We start from the raw sequence: 16,059 nt of genomic DNA, 5'->3' as shown, positions 1-16,059 counted from the left end.
AGAACCCCACGCGTACCTCCTGTCATGTCTGGGGAGATGAGCCCAGGGCAGGGTAAAGTCTCAGGAGAAAAAGGCCCACATTTCAACTTCTTTCTGCCCTGTGGTCACACTGGTTCCTCTAGCATCTTGTCTAGTTACCTTTAAAGTGGTCACAACATCCCCTTAAGTGGAGGTGTGTGGGGAGGTCGTGTCAGGACTGTGCTAGGGAGAGGCCCCTCCTGATCTCCCCAGGCTCCACCTGTACAGCCCCCTGTCCCCCAGCTTGGAAGGGAAGACGGGGGTGAAAGCCCCCGTTCCAGTTCTTAAAAGAGCCGAGTCAGGCCCGGGCTGGCTTCCGGACACCCAACCTGCCACCACGGGGCTCACCTTATTCTCCTTCTGTGTCCTCCTGTGTGATCCGAGGAAAATGATCCCAGCACACAGGGGAATTGAGGATGAAAGGAGGTGAGGCAGGTACGACCCGGGATGCAGTGAGTGCAATGAGGTGGGTGTTGACACACACACACACACACACACACACACACACGGGATGCAGTGAGTGCAATGAGGTGGGTGTTGACACACACACACACACACACACACACACACACACACACACACGGGAGAAAGCCACACGGAGACAGAGCAGAGATTAGAGCAATGTAGCTACAAAGCACGGAACGCCAAGCATGCGTGCAACACAGGAAGCTGGAAGAGGCAGGGGAAATATTTTTCCTAGAGCCTTTGGAGGGAGTGTGGCCCTGCCAACACCTTCTTCAGCTCAGCCTTCTAACCTCCAGAACTGTGAGGGAAGAATTTTCTGCTGTTTTAAGCCATGCAGTTTGTGATAATTGATTACAGCAACCGCAGGAAACTAATACACAAGGGGTCAGATTGCTGCTGCTTTTAAAGATAATAACAGGAGCGAGAGGTTACCGGCCCAGAGGCCGGAGCCGGATACCCTCGGTCACAAGCAGGATGGCTCCCTGGCCAGGCTGTCGGCCCCAGAACACAGCCCAGTCCATCTTTTCTCATAAAAGTGTGGTGCTGACTCGGTAAAAGCTCTCAAAGGAGAAACAACGCTGGTGCCCAGGCACGCAGACAGGCTGTGGATCATGCTGGTTCTCCCCCTACAAACCCCCAAACGCCGGCTCTCAGGGCACCTGGCAGCGACATCCAGTGGGAGGGGTGCTGTCGCTCGAGCCCGACTTCCAGGTCAGCTCTGCTCGACTTCCAGGTCAGCTCTGCTCGATTCAGCCTCAGATCGTCTCCCTCTGACTCTGCTAAATATAGCCCAGGCTCAACTTCGGTGCTTATTTGAATATGGGGCTCTGGAGACGGGTGATTCTGGAGAAAACTGCAGCTGGGGGCTCCTTGGACCCAGGCAAGACAACCCAGGATGCTTGATACCCTTGCCCTAGCCCCTGCCTTGGACCTCCGGAAGCCCTCTCTGGGGCACCAGTTCTGGGGTCCTTAGAAGGTGGGGATGGAGGGGTGGGTAGGGACTGTGAATCCCGCGTCTCGTCTAAAGTTGGCGTTCTCATTTTCTATCTTGCTTCCTATCACTCATTCATTCAACAATGTTTGCAACCAACCTAAGTGCTTGGTGCGGCGTTTGACCCAAGAGATACATGTTCTCCTATCTAGCGCCCATGTCTTGGGCACAGGCACCCAAGGCCTGGGGAATGGGACTCACTGGGCTTCTTGCGTTTGATGATGTTTTCTGGAAAGTGCTTGGCTGGCATCTCCTCGTATTTCACAAGGCCTCTTCCAGGAAAACAGACCAACCTCCTCCTCATCTCCTTGCCCTGGGACAGGTAATTTCTTTTGAAGCTGTGGGCCTTAAGAGGTTGCTCCCCCCCTCTCCCCCCACCACCTCAAACCACAGGCCACGCCTTCAGCTTCCAGGGAGGGGTCGACATCCAAGCCTCTTGGTGCAGGGCTTGGAAACGCCCCTTGGCCTCATAGACTTAAAGTCTGCATGCTTCCACTGACCACCTGGGAGTCTTCATATCCGGCTTCATTTGGGCCACACCACCCTGTAGAGGGGGCAGTTTCCGTCCTTCTCGCAAGCTCAGCTGTGCCTTCACCTGGACATTGATTTTTGTGGTGGTTTATTTTCTGTAAAAAAAACTTTCCAGTTACTTAGGCTGAAGTAGAACTAAGTTGGTAGCCTCCCCAAGGGCATTTATATTTCAAGAGTGGCTTTTCTCATGAGACAGAACAAAGAACTTGGGCTTTGGAATCAGACACCCCCGGGCTCAAACCCCTTTGATGCTCATCACTATGGCAACCTGAACAGCCCGCTTCTCTGAGCTTTAGGAGCATCGTTTAGTTAACTGTGGACAAAACATACTGGGATTAGTTTCCCACGGCTGCTGTAACAGATGACCACAAACTTAGTGGCATAAAACACCACCAATGTATCAGTTTACAACTCTGGAGGTCAAAGTTGGAGATGGGTCTCATGGCTAAAATCAAGGTGTCAGCAAGGCTGCGTCCCTTCTAGAGATTCTGGGAAAGAATCTGTTCCTGCCTTTTCCTCCTTCTGGAGGTTGCCTGCATTCCTTGGTTCGTGGCCCCTCTATATCCTCAAAGCTGTCAATGGCTGGTCAAGTTCTTGTCACATCTCATCACTTGGACACTGACCCTCCTGCCCCTCTTGTGGTTCCATTGTGCCCTTGGGGATTGTCCAGGACAATCTCGCTGACTTTGACTCCTGATTAGCAACCTTAATTCCATCTGCAACGGTAATTCTCCTGTCTTCTCCCTTGCCATGCATATTCGAGTTCTCCAGAGAGGCAGATGTGTATGTATGTATATACGCAGGGTAGGTACATATAGCAAAAGAGATTTAAGACATTGGCTCGTATGATTATGGAGACTGGATAGTACGAAGTCTGAGGTGGACCACCTGTCTGGAGACCCAGGGAAGAGCTAATGTTGCAGTTCAAGCCTGAAGGCAGGATTTTCTCCTAGGGGAGCTCAGTCTTTTGTACTATTCAGGCTTTCAACGGATTAGGTAAGGCCTACCCATTTTAGGGGGGCTTCCCTGGTGGCTCAGAGGTTAAAGTGTCTGCCTCAAATGTGGGAGACCTGGGTTCGATCCCTGGGTTGGGAAGATCCCCTGGAGAAGGAAATGGCAATCCACTCCAGTATTCTTGCCTGGAGAATCCCATGGACAGAGAAGCCTAGTAGGTTACGGTCCACGGGGTTGCGAAGAGTCGGACACGACTGAGCGACTTCACGTTCACGTTCACCCATTTTAGGGAGGGCAATCTGCTTTATTCAAAGTCCATCTGCTTAAATGTTAATCTCATCCCAAAACCCTCACAGAAACATCCAGAATATGTTTAACCACATATCTGGGCACTGTGGCCCTGTGAAGCTGACACATAAAATTAATCAACGCATGACAAAACGTGTTCTGGGGATTAGAACACGGACATCTTTGGTGGGGTGGGGGCATTATTCTGGTGACCACAATTACCTCTGTATTAATTAGGTTTCTCCAGAGAAGCAGAGCCAGTAGGAGATATCTATCTATTTATAAAATGAAGGCTGGCAGCACTCCTGATGTCCAGCCAGCAAGCTGGAGACTCAGGAGGGCTGATAGTGTAATGCAAGCGTGAGTCCAAAAGCCTAAAGAATCAGGTGAACCAATGGTGTAAGTTCCAGTTCAGAAATCATCAGGCTTAAGACCCAGAAGAACCAGTGTTTCGGTTTCAGTACAAAGGTGAGAAGTGGTCAATATCCCAGCTCAAGACAGTCAGGCTTTATTCATGGAAGGGTCAGCCTTTTTGTCCTATTTGGGTCCTCAACCGATTAGACAAGGCCCACTGACATTGGGGAGGGCAATCTGCTTACTCGGCCTACTCACTCAAATGCTAATCTCATCCAGAAACACCCTCAGAGACACACCAAGGATAACATTTGACTAAATATCTGGGCACACGTGGTATAGTCAAGCTGACACATGAAATTAACTAACCATCATGCCTCCTTGCAGAGAAGTTTTGAATCCTATCGTATATACTGGGGGGCCAGGGGGGCTGGTTCCTACTGGTTCGCAGAAATGGTTTTTTAATTTTTAGCAGTTTTACAAGCCAAGTATCACATAGTTGGTGTCTTGAAACTGGCTGTGGTGGGAGTGTTTACGCCTTGGAAATTGGCACATGCTACAAATTAGGGCTTTTTATGTCTTATCTGCATTTCATTTATGAAAAATGTGTTTTTGCCACATGTAAGGTGCCTCAGTCACTGTTCAGTAAGTGATAATTCTCTTCTCTTTCCCCCTGTGCTAAAGTCCTGATTATCCATGGAGGGGCTCCCCGGAAGGATGTCTCATGGGGTGGAAGGGGTGTCTTGGCCAGTGCGGCCCTCTCCCCTCCCCCTGCTTTCTTTCCTCCTGAAGTCTGCATGTCACGGCTCTGGCTCCATTCAAGCTACTCCCGCTCCCCCTGGGCCCAGGCAGGCAGCTGCCCAGAGCCCCACTCATCCCAGGGTTTGAGAGCTGACTTACGGTGGACTGAGCAGGGCCCTGCCTCCTGCCTTGCCACTGCTTAAGAAAATAATAATAACTAATGAAGAAACTGTGTATTGAGAGCCGATTACCACAAAAAGCCTCAGGGTACATTGTGCTCAAGCACAGTTAAAAGTGGCATCTTTTAAACTTTGATTTGCCATGGGGAGCTGGCTCAGATGCCCCATTCCTCTCTCTGATCCCAACTTTGCAGATGGGGCCTGGAAAGGTGTGAGTGAGGGGCCTGGTCGTGGGGATAAAGGTGCATCCAGAAAGCATGGGAGGGGGCCCAGGGAGGGAGGGGGGACCCCAGGGAGGGAGGGAGGGGAGACCCCAGAGATCAGAGTGGGCCCTCAAGTCTGAGAGAGCTGGTGCAGCTGTGGCCACCAGGGTGGAGGGAAGCAGATGGCCTAGAAGCAGGTGGCTGCCCTCCAGGAAGGGGCAAGACACAGCCACTGGTGCCAGTTCTGGGCCACGTGGTCTCTGTGCCAACTGAGCCCAAAGTTGAGATTTCTACTTCTTAGACCCAACACCCTGCTTTCCTTCCCCTGCCAGCAATTGTGATTTGCTCATTCATTCAGGAAGTGTTTATTGAAAAACTATTATGTGCTGAATCCTATGTAGGGAATCTGTCCACAAAAGTGCTTGTTCCCATTGAGCTTATACTGCAGCTGGTGGAAGATAGACAATAAGCAAAACTAAGAAAATTACAGCAAGGAGAGGGAGTGTGAAGGTGGCTACTGACTTATAAGAAGGTACTTACAGAGATGGCATTTGGCCAGGAAGCTGGAGGAAGTGAGCCAAAAGGAACAGCATCCCAGGCAGAGGGAACAGGCTGTGCAATGGCCCCGAGGCAGGAAGGGGCAAGGTTGGGGTGGGGCAGGGAGAGGGGCAGGTATGGGGACAGTGGTGATCAGACTCCTTTCTACACTGAGTCCTAAACTCCATTTCTATACCTGAGCTAGACCCTCGAGGTACTGTGGTCAACCCCAAAATGGAGAGGCATTTAGATTACAGGGAAAAATGTAGCAGCAGAACCGTAAGCTACCAGGGCTTGTGATGATCAGCGAGGTGAGGCTTGAACAAGCCAAACTTGAACAAGGACAGGTGGTGGAGCCTAGAGAACCCTCCTCTCTGCATCTCCCACCTCTCCAGGGGCCTCCAAGGTGGACCCAGGAGGTAGCTTCTCCCGGGAACTGCCTCACACTCAGCTTTCCATCTCTCTCCAACTGGGTCCTCTCCTGGCTTCCCTGGATGCATCAGCCTTATTCTTTTCCTGTTGAGACCCCCTTGGGAAAACCCCCTCCAGGAGCCTGTGAGTCACTGCTGACTCTGGATAATAATTGTGTCCTTCCGCTTCTCCTAGGGAAAGAATGGTATTAACAGGACGCATCGGGGTGCCAGGGCTCCTCTCAGAGATCAGCGGTCACGTGAACGTGACCATCTGCGTTTGCCCTGCTCACTTGCTCTTTATATTTCTCTAAAATCCGAGATGTTCATCCCTCTGTATCCCAACTAAGGCTAAAGGGAACCGCATTGAGGTGACACCGAGGACCCCTAATTCCTGCCCGGAGTGGGAGAAGCAGTAGTAAAAGGGATAAGAAGGGCGTCCATGCCTGCTAGAGTTGTCACATGGCTGTCCCCAAAGGGAATCGTGCTGAGTACTGGAGACCAAAGCTCTCTGCTTTCTGCTTCCCCATCGTCACTAAACATGCTCCAGGGCCCAGGATGGTGCCCATGCTTTAAGAATTCTACCTTTGGGAGAAGGCTGGAGGCAGGTCACGTCGAGTTGAGAGGTGGGCTGGCGTCAGATAGGAAAGAAGGAAAAGCAACACTTTTTCAGGCCAGGTCCTCAGCCCCTTGGTGTTCTGCGATTTTCATTTCATTTTCTGATGAAAGAAACAAAATTGGTTCCAGCCCAGAAAGTAAGGAGAATCATCCCTAATTTTGGAAGCTTCTATACAGCTGGCTTGATCTTTGGGGTCCTTGTTTCCTTCCATCCATCCGTTAATTAAAAAAAGACGTCCGGGTGCGCTGCCTGAGCCCAGCGCTGTGTTTTAAGCCCTCCATACAGAGCTTTGTTCCCTCTGTCCCTGGAGAAGGACTTGCTCAAATGTTTCCGACTCCAGTGGAATTACAATTATAAACAGCACACACGCTGCAATTCAGGTTTAGGTTGAAAGTATTAATCTTCTGATTTCAATTATTCAATAGAAATTAACGAAAATGCAAAAGGCATCTCAAAGGAGCTGCTCTCACCAGCAGGGGGGTGTGTGTGGGCAGAGGAAAGTGGCATAAAGTGGAGCCAAGGCAAGTGCGGGGAACTCAAAGGCCAAGGACTCCAGCACTCACTCCCAACCCCATCGGCCTCGGAGCTTCCCCAAGGTGGGGGGCCTCCTGCACCAACCCAAGACTCGGAGTTGGCACCTTCAAGGACTGATGCTGAATCTCCAATACTTTGGCCCCCTGATGCAAAGAGCTGCCTCATTAGAAAAGGCCCTGATGCTGGGAAAGACTGAGGGCAGGAAGAGAAGGGGGTGACAGGATGAGATGGTTGGATGGCATCACCGACTCAATAGACATGAGTTTGAGCGAACTCTGGGAGACAGTGAAGTACAGGGAAGCCTGGTGTGCTGCAGTCCGTGAGACTGCAGAGTCGGACAGGACTTAGCAACTGAACAACAGTGGGGAATACGTTGGCTCCATCTGTGCCAGATGTTGGAGAGACAAATAGGACAGAACCTGATCTCAGGGAGCTCACAGCCCATCAGTGAGATGGACTGGTGACTCCCCCATCCCATCACTGTGGCATCAGAGCGGCAGCCACAATGTTATGGCAACACAGCAGGCGGGGGTTGCTCAGTTGGCTGGGGATAGTTGGGAGATGGGGAAAGAAAAAGCTCCCTGGAGGCAGTGACTCCTGGCAGAATTCCAGAACTCAGAAAACCCGGCTTTGAACAAAGGCACCATTCTGAACTCTTGGTGACCATTTGCGACAGGTTAATTTCCCTTGTGGCATGTCTAATTTGTCCTCCCTGTAAAAGAACCCAACTTCAGACAGCTCTTTTTTCTTCCCCACCCCCAATAGAACAAGGGTGGGCTTGAGTCCAGATGACTGAATTACTGGGGCTTTCAGAATGGGGACACTAGCTACCCTGGGATGCAGCTTCCCCAGGAAGGAAGTAGATCAGAGCGTCGAGGGTGGATGATTCTGATGGTGGGGAAACCTGTGTCCCAGGTCCATGACAACCCTTACCAGGTGACAGGTCTTCAGAAGGGGTGGTGCACAGATAGAGAGATGGATCTAAAGAGCTCCGGCCTCGGGAACCCTGGCAAAGAATCCCAATCTCATACTCACTCCAGGGACCATCAGTATCTCGGAAGAGAAGCATCTCCATGGGGATCACACAGGAATGAAGATGGGGGCTTCCCCATTCCTGTGGGATCCCTGAGAGGGTGGAGAGGGGCATAAATTTCTTGCCTCTTTCAGAAGCAGGATTTTGGAGTAAGATTTAACTGAACTTCGCCAAGTGTGATCTATTTCAAGAGAATGAGAAGACAAGTCACAGACTAGGAGAAAATATTTAGCAAAGGACACATCTGATAAACAAGTGTGATCAAAATATGCAAAGAACTCTTAAAATTCAACAATAAGAAAATGAACAACCCCAGAAAGTCTGCTCACTCTCCTTGCTATTAGTTCCTCTCTCATAGACCCTTGGATTTCAAGATTTCCATTTAAAGTTTTCCTGTGTTTACTGACAGGTGACCTCCAGGAGCTTGTCTGCTGCTGGGGAAGGAGCTAACACACATGGTGATTAGTGATGTGAATGGACTTTTAAGGGTGTTCAAGCAGAGAAGGGCCCGAATTTAAAGGACAGGAAGGACTCCATGTGCTGTGCTGGGATGGGCAGGTGGGAGCTCCGAAGTACCTAAGTGTCAGGGAACACCAGGATTACCTACTCAACAAGCCAAAAGGACATAGTGGGAAAGAGTCTGGGCTTCGAAGAGAGCAGACTTTGAATCTGTTTGAATCCCATAAATTACTGACCTCCTGTGTGCCTCATTGTCTCCACTTGGAAACATGGATTTTCCATGGCACCCATATCCTGGGGTGGTTGAGCGGATGTTGGTGTTTTTCTGGAGGTGCAGTAACTGAGCATTGCTCTTGTGGTGTCAAAACCCCGGTTTCCTTGGGAGAAAAGCCGCTTCTCTCCTTTGGTGGCGTATGACCCAAGGCAGATCAACAGAGACACCCATCCTCCCCCAGGACCAAGAGTGACACAGAGCTGACACAGGTGTTGTCAGGCATGGGGCTGGAGCCACTCTGGTTCCTATCCTCCCCGGCCTGGCTCTCCAGCCTCCTGACGGCTTCTGAGATCCCAAGGCAGTAAGTTCCTGATTCTGCTTAAACCAGTCAGGATTAGCTATCGTGTGTAATCAGTGAGTATCAGCTGATGGTAATTACCACTGATGGAGGGTCCAAGGCATCAGGCACTGTGGTTACGGAGAGACTCAATATCCAAACGCTATGGCCAGATTGTATATAAAAATAGAACTCTGACTCACAGCCTGCAGCAACCAGCCCAGGAAACCAACCCACTATTTACAGTAACCAGTCCAGAAAGCTGGCCTGATGGGTTGTAAGTCAGATTTGGAGGAAGTCAGACCACTGTCTCTAGCAAACATCCTGGAAGCCTAACAGCCATCCCTGTAACAATTGGCCCCAAACAGCCAGGACTTGATTCATAACCAATAGCAACCCTAATTTTTGACCCCACCTCCAACTTAGGGCCAATCAGAGAGTACCAGATATGCACCTCTAACCAATCACGTGGGGTGACCTGCTGCTAGTGGACCACCCCCTGACCAGCTTGTCCAGGCTGTTGGCTCCCAGGGCACACGTGGGGCCCCTGGAAAGCCTTCCCACTCCTCTGCCTGATTTTGTTTCTTCTGGAAGAAAAGTGATGGGGGCTATAGGAACCTTGAATAAATGGTTGTTGCCTGTTCTCACTTGATCGACCTTCATTTATGTATTTCCACGTTATTTTTTTTTACAAAAGCCTGTATAGCACTCACTCTATTCCAAGCTCTGTGCATATGCTGAAAGACCCTGACATAGACAAAAATCCCACACCTCTTACTGTGCGTCCTGCCTCACACACCTTTGGGGTTATCTCCACTTTGTGTCATCTTGGAGCTATTTTACAATTCTAAGTTGTAAAATGCTGATAGTAAGGCACACAATTTTTGTCCATAGGAGGGCCTAGGAGCTGAGTCTGATGGAATGCAATTGACTATCGCAGGTTTGCCCCTGTTTGTTAATTCATTTCAGCATTCCCAACTATATGCAAGCGTGTGTTCTTTGAATTCTCCTTTGTACTGGCTGTGGTTCCCTCAGGAATTAACGAGTGCAAGAAAATCCTTGCTACATGTTCCTTTTCTGTTTGAGCCACGATTTTACATGTAGAAATTATCCTTTACTGACGTCTCCTAGCCCTTGACATGGGTAACGCTGTAATCCTTCATGCTAGAGGAAGACCATGGACAGAGAGGGGTAAAGGAGTTTGTGCAAGGTCACACAGACACGTGGGCCTGGGATTTGGACCTGGGACTCTGGCTCTAGAGTCTGTGTGCCTCTCAGAGTCCTCGAGCTCTTTTATCTGAGTTAAGTCCCCTCATTGACCCCGCAAAATAAGTACATTATTTGTGGCATGAGAGCAGGAAAGCACAGAGAGGTTAGGTAACTCACTGAAGCTCCTGCTCTTCCAGTTGAATGGCTGATGCTACAGTCTGGCAGCTGTCCACAGTAGAGGTGGTCTGATGTTGGTGCTGATAGAATACTGACATAAATCCTGGCTAACATTTATGAAATGCTTTATAAGTGCCTGATACTGTGCCAAGGGCTGTGCCCAGACCATCTCATTTACTACTCCCGATGGCTCTACAAGGCAGATAATCATATTAACGCATTTTACAGATAGGGAAACTCCAGGTGCCCAGAGAGTGAGTAACGGATCTTTCCTTCATCTCTTGGTTTATCTGGGGCTGAGCTCTGCAAGCTGAGGTCCCTCCGCCAAGGCCCCACTGGGGGCTCCTTAAGATCTGGCGTGTGTGCTTGGTGACCTGCTCAGGAGATCTCTCAGCTTGGCCTGACTTTGGGGCACCAACATTGTAAATCCACTAATTACAGCTGAGGGCGGGAGTCCCAGTCCCCTGGGCTTCAGTGAGGGCAGGTGGTCAGGGATGGAAGATGCTGCCCCTACTTACGGGGGACTTGTCAAGCTAATTGAAATGTGCCAGCTACCTGCTCGAGAACCAGGCAAGCAGAGCAGCCCCGGGCTCCTGGGTCGACTGCTGAGTTGATGAGGTTTAAAAGAGGAAAAGATGCATGAGCAGTGGCTTCATTTGCAAGGGAAATGACTTGACAGGGGCCCTTCATTTGCAGTCTTTGCCTGGAGGTTTTGATTAACTGTGGAGGAAAAGGTTCCTCCTGTTTTATGTATGAGGAGCCTCGCCTGGGAATGCAGGAGACCCCAGTGGCCAGTAACTGGCTCCCCTCCCAACCTTTTCCTTCTCTGCCTCCCAGATGGGGAAGGAAAATGGGGGCTCAGGGCAAGGGTGCCCAGAGGGCAGGGTCGATTGACTGTCAGCCCTTGGCGGTGAGAATGGAAATTTCCCAAGGCTAGGCTTCCTCCTCCTCATCTGAAGACTGAGACTTGTCCTGAGGCTTGAGGTGGTGGTGGGGAGTGGGGGGAGGGCAGTGTTGGAATTTAACTAGCTCAGCGTGCGGGCGCCTGGCACGGAGCCTGGCACGAAGCAGGAGCTTCTTCCAGTCCCCACTACCCCACCCCCACCCCTCCTGAGCGCCCTCCCCACCCAACAAGCTGCTGGCCCCCAGCCTCCGCCACTCCCTCCAACCCCTCAGTGTCTACGCTGAACCAAGACACCCCCCAACCCCCGCCCCGGGCCCTGGTACACACTCTGCTGGGAAAGCTGGCAGGGGGTGGGGGTGGGAAGTGGGGAGGGCACTGGACAGGTGTTTTTCCAAAGTTCTCTCCAATTACCAATTTTGGGGACAGTTCTCCTTTAAAAGTCAAATTTCTCTTCCTCTTCCTAATCCTTTCCAGCGCACCACACCCCCTTCTCCACTTGCCTCCGTGGGTTTTTTCCACCGTCTGTCCGGGCTGCCTCTCCCGCTCTGCACAGGTGAGGAAATGCTGAATCAATCTGTGCAGGGGTTGACGGGGCTGCGTGGTCTTGGGCTGCAGAGGACTGACCCAGCATGTAGACCAACAACGTGTGGTTTTTTCCTCGGAGACCTTGGGGAGAGCGGTGCCCAGGTTTCACCCTCCAGAATTCCCCAGGATCCCAACCCAGTGGCCTTGAGAGTGTCCAGGCCTGGGGCCTCTTGTGCTCAGCCTCTGGGGCTTAGCTGCCTCCCTGGGCCGTGCCAGGCTGTGGCAGGGGTGGGAGTCCTGTCACTGTGTATGGGACACACGGATGTGAGCACCTTTCAGACACCAGCAGGTTAATGTCGATGCCACTTACCAGCGGCTGGTCTCTGACAAGTTTCTTAGCCTCTGAGACTCAGCTTCCTCATCAGAAGAATGGGGATGGTCGTTTGCTGCCTGAACGGGTCATTGGAAAATCAGAGACGGTGTCCCTGATGCTAGTGACTTTGGTAGGCCTTCAATGTTGCTGTCATTTAGTTGCTCATTCGTGCCCGACTCTTTGCGACCCCATGGACTGTAGCCCGCCAGGCTCCTCTGTCCATGGGATTTCCCAGGCAAGAGTACTGGAATGGGTTGCCATTTCCTTCTCCAGAGGATTTTCCTGACCCAGGGATCCAATCCGCATCTCCTGAATTGGCAGGTGGATTCTTTATCACTGAGCAACCAGGGAAGCCCAGACCTTCAATACATTTCAGTTTCTCTGAAGCTCTGCAGGTGGTGTTACCTGCAAATCAGGTGGGGGATTATGGGGAGTTCAGTTCAGTTCAGTTGCTCAGTCGTGTCCGACTCTTTGCAACCCTGCGGACTGCAGCATGCCAGGCTTCCCTGTCCATCACCAAGACTCATGTCCATCGAGTCGGTGATGCCATCCAAACAAGTCATCCTCTGTCGTCCCCTTCTCCCCCCGCCTTCAATCTTTCCCAGCATCAGGGTCTTTTCCAATAAGTCAGCTCTTCACATCAGGTGGCCAAAGTATTGGAGCTTCAGCATCAGTCCTTCCAATGAATATTCAGAACTGATTTCCTTTTGGATTGACTGGTTTGATCTCCCTGCAGTCCAAGGGACTCTCAAGAGTCTCTTCTCTGACACCAAAATTCAAAAGCATCAGTTCTTCAGCACTCAGCTTTCTTTATGGTCCAACCCTCACATCCATACATGAGTACTGGAAAAATCATTGCTTTGACTATATGAATGTTTGTTGGCAAAGTGATATCTCTGCTTTTTAATAGGCTGTCTAGGTTGGTCATAGCTTTTCTTCCGAGGAGCAAGCATCTTTTAATTTCATGGCTGCAGTAACCATCTGCAGTGATTTTGGAGCCCAAGAAAATAGTCTGTCACTGTTTCCATTGTTTCCCCATTTGCCATGAAATGATGGGACTGGATGACATGATCTCAGGAATCCCCACCAGGCATCTCATCTCCTTCCTCCTACAACTGCCATCAGAGCAGGAGGTGGCCCCAGGTGAGGCTCTAATTGGGGTGCATTCATAACCTGGAGGAGAGAAAGATGCCGCAAAGGGTAGCAGGGCCCTGGAGAAAGCTAGTGTTGGCAGTTTTCTTGGAACACAGATATGGGTGAGGATTCGGGATGCAGGGGTCTGGGTGGGCAGGAACACCGTCCCCACCCACACCCCAGTGCTTAGTGAGGACTCTGCTGATTCCTGAAGGCTGGAGCTGTATTGCCTGTGGACAATGGTCCTGCAGGGCCCCAGGGAGGCTGCAGAGTCACCTGGACATTCATGTCAAACATAATGGGGTTGGAATTCTGGTTTCCTTCAATTTGGAGTGAGATTATTTTTCTGGTTCAGTTTTAAACTGTAAAATGGGGAAAGAATAACAACAAGAAATAAATGAGGGACTTCCCTGATGGTCCAGTAGTAAAGAATCCACCTTGCAGTGCAGGGGGATATGGGTTTTATCCCTGTTGGAAAACTAAGACCCCCCCCACACATGCTGTGGTGCAACTAAACCCATGTACCCCAACTAAGACCCGATGCAACCAAACATATCTTAAAAAAAAAAATGAGAAAAGCATGTGAAGCCTTGCGCCTGGGGTGTTACAAGTGTGGATCAATGTCCAATTTCATTCATGTTGTGAGAGCTTCTATTTCCTGCCGAGCCCCAATTCAATCTTGGGGTGAGGCTTCCATTTGGAGAACTGTGCACACAAACATCAAGTCCCCACCGAAAGGCAAGGGTCCAGGCAGGAGAGGAAGAGCCACAACAGCAAAGACAGCCCTGGGAAGGGGGCTCCCTGGTCCCTGGAAGAGACAGTGATAGGAGGGTTTTGTGGGGTTACACCGGGTAGAGCGTGTTTCAGCCCAGAATAGGCTGTGACAGCTGCGGAGAAATGGATCAGGGACTGGCCACAGGACCCTCCCGAGACTCAGGGCTCAGGTCAAGAGACACTGAAGAACCCAAGAGCAAAGAGGGGTTGCTGAGGACAGAGGAGTCACCAAGGGTCTGTTTATAAGACAATAGCACATAGCACCAGGGACAGCTCACCCTTCCCCGTCCCTGGGCTTCTCGCCTAACCAAACCCCAGCTAGAGATGTTAAAACAATTGTTAGGGAACACTAAGGCTGCCAAGCAGGATCGTGGCACATAGGAGGGTACTGTAAGCCCTACCCATTGGCACTGGGAGGTATTGGGGGAGCTGGAGGAGCTCTCTCTAAAATAAACATGACCTTACGAGGCTTCTGTTGAATTCTCACACCGGAGGGGATCCTAGTGACACAGTAGCAGAGGATACAGAGCAACGGAAACTTTCATATACTGCCCGTGGGAATGAAAAATGGGATGGCTGCTCTGTCTGGCAGCTCCTTACAAAATTAAGCAAACCTGGCGTCCCACTGCTAGCGTAATCAAGCAGGACCCTGGGGTCTTCCCAGGACAGACCATCTTTCTCATGTCTTCTGCCGGCCTCTTGTTTGCAGAATACCTGTAGTCTCCATGGCCTCCTCTGAGACACAAAATCCTGACTCAAGAATGATTGAAAGGATGTGAACAGTAGTGAGAAAAGTAACAGCTGGGCCAGGAGAACTGGTAACAATTTAACAATCAGCCTTATGGTGGCCACAGAATCTTTAGTTCCTCCCTGAAGTACATGGATGGCAGTATCTGACGTACGTCCCTGAGTTGTTTTACAGGTGCTAAAACCCCCACCAGATGGAAGAGGTTGACTACATCGCAGCGGTGAGCATGTAGCCTCCAGATCGACTGGAGTCTGAGGATTGATGGGGTTAACCCGTGTGACACGCCCCTGCCCCCTCACCGTTCACCACTCGGAATTGTGCAAGAGCTGATCACATAACCCTGCGACTCCCCCTCATCTTGCCTTTAAAAATGCTTCCCTGACACTCATCAGGGAGTTGAGTTTTTTGAGCATTAGCCACCCTGGACTCCTTGGCTGGTGCTTGCAATAAGTCCTGCACTTTCCTTCACCACAACCCAGTGTCATTAGACTGTCATTACTTACGCCGGTGTCAAGCCATTACCCACATTTGGTTTGGTAACACTAAGTTCCCACATCCAAGAAAAGTTAAAAAAATATGATCACCCAGAAACTCACATGAGGACGTCTACAGCAGCTTTGGCTCATAACCACAACAGACTGGAAACAACCCAGTACCCCTCAATGGGTGAACAGATAAACTGTGGTGCGTTCATGCAATGTAACAGTTCTCAGCTGTAAAGAGGAATGTGCCATGTCACGACGCAGTCACACAGATGACACTTGAAAGTGTTATGCTTTGCACCTTGGTTATTATGGTCATGATTAGGTGACTGCACACTTTTGTCAAAACGTATATACACAAACTGTAAATTTAACTGTATTTAACTATACTTCAAAAACCTTAGGGGAAAAGCCATTATATACTTAGTCCACAGTCAGAGAAATTCAGATCTCAGAGGTTGTGGTCTTAAGCCCTGTACACTGTTCTGTCATCTCTAGAATATTGTGTTCTCTTCTGGGCATTCTTTTCCCCTGTTTAAATTTTTATTAACTTGCTTGTTGGAATATATATGTGAATAATACAAAACGCAAAAAGTAAAAGATTTTGCAGTAAAAAGTGTCTCTCCTTCTTACCTCCCTTTTTCCAATTCATCTATTCTCTCCAGAGGTTAATAGTTACAAGTGTCTTATGTAGATTTCCAGAGATGCACTTAAAAAAATGTGTGTGTGTGTGTGTGTGTCTGTAGATATAGGTTAAGAGATATACAGAAATCTATCAATCCATCTGGAGAGAGAAGGTGAGGGTATTCACCTCTTTTATCCAAATGAGCTCATGTCATACTCAACCTTGCTATTTTAAAATTTAA

At 50.1% G+C, this 16,059-nt stretch overlaps 1 long non-coding RNA gene across 2 annotated transcripts; it reads left to right on the top strand.

Moving 5' to 3' along the window:
- The first annotated feature begins 11,651 nt into the window (after positions 1–11,651).
- LOC132657315 (uncharacterized) lies at positions 11,652–15,809 on the top strand. 2 transcript variants are annotated; one of them, XR_009595301.1, is made up of 3 exons: positions 11,652–11,710; positions 14,673–14,781; positions 14,886–15,809. It is a non-coding gene; the product is annotated as an uncharacterized LOC132657315 (long non-coding RNA). The 2 variants fall into 2 exon arrangements; XR_009595300.1 differs by having other exon boundaries at positions 14,673–15,809.
- Positions 15,810–16,059: the final 250 nt, after the last annotated feature.

The sequence above is a fragment of the Ovis aries genome, chromosome 11, assembly GCF_016772045.2.
Source record: "Ovis aries strain OAR_USU_Benz2616 breed Rambouillet chromosome 11, ARS-UI_Ramb_v3.0, whole genome shotgun sequence".
NCBI lineage: Eukaryota > Metazoa > Chordata > Mammalia > Artiodactyla > Bovidae > Ovis > Ovis aries.
This window is presented reverse-complemented; position numbering and strand designations above follow the sequence as displayed.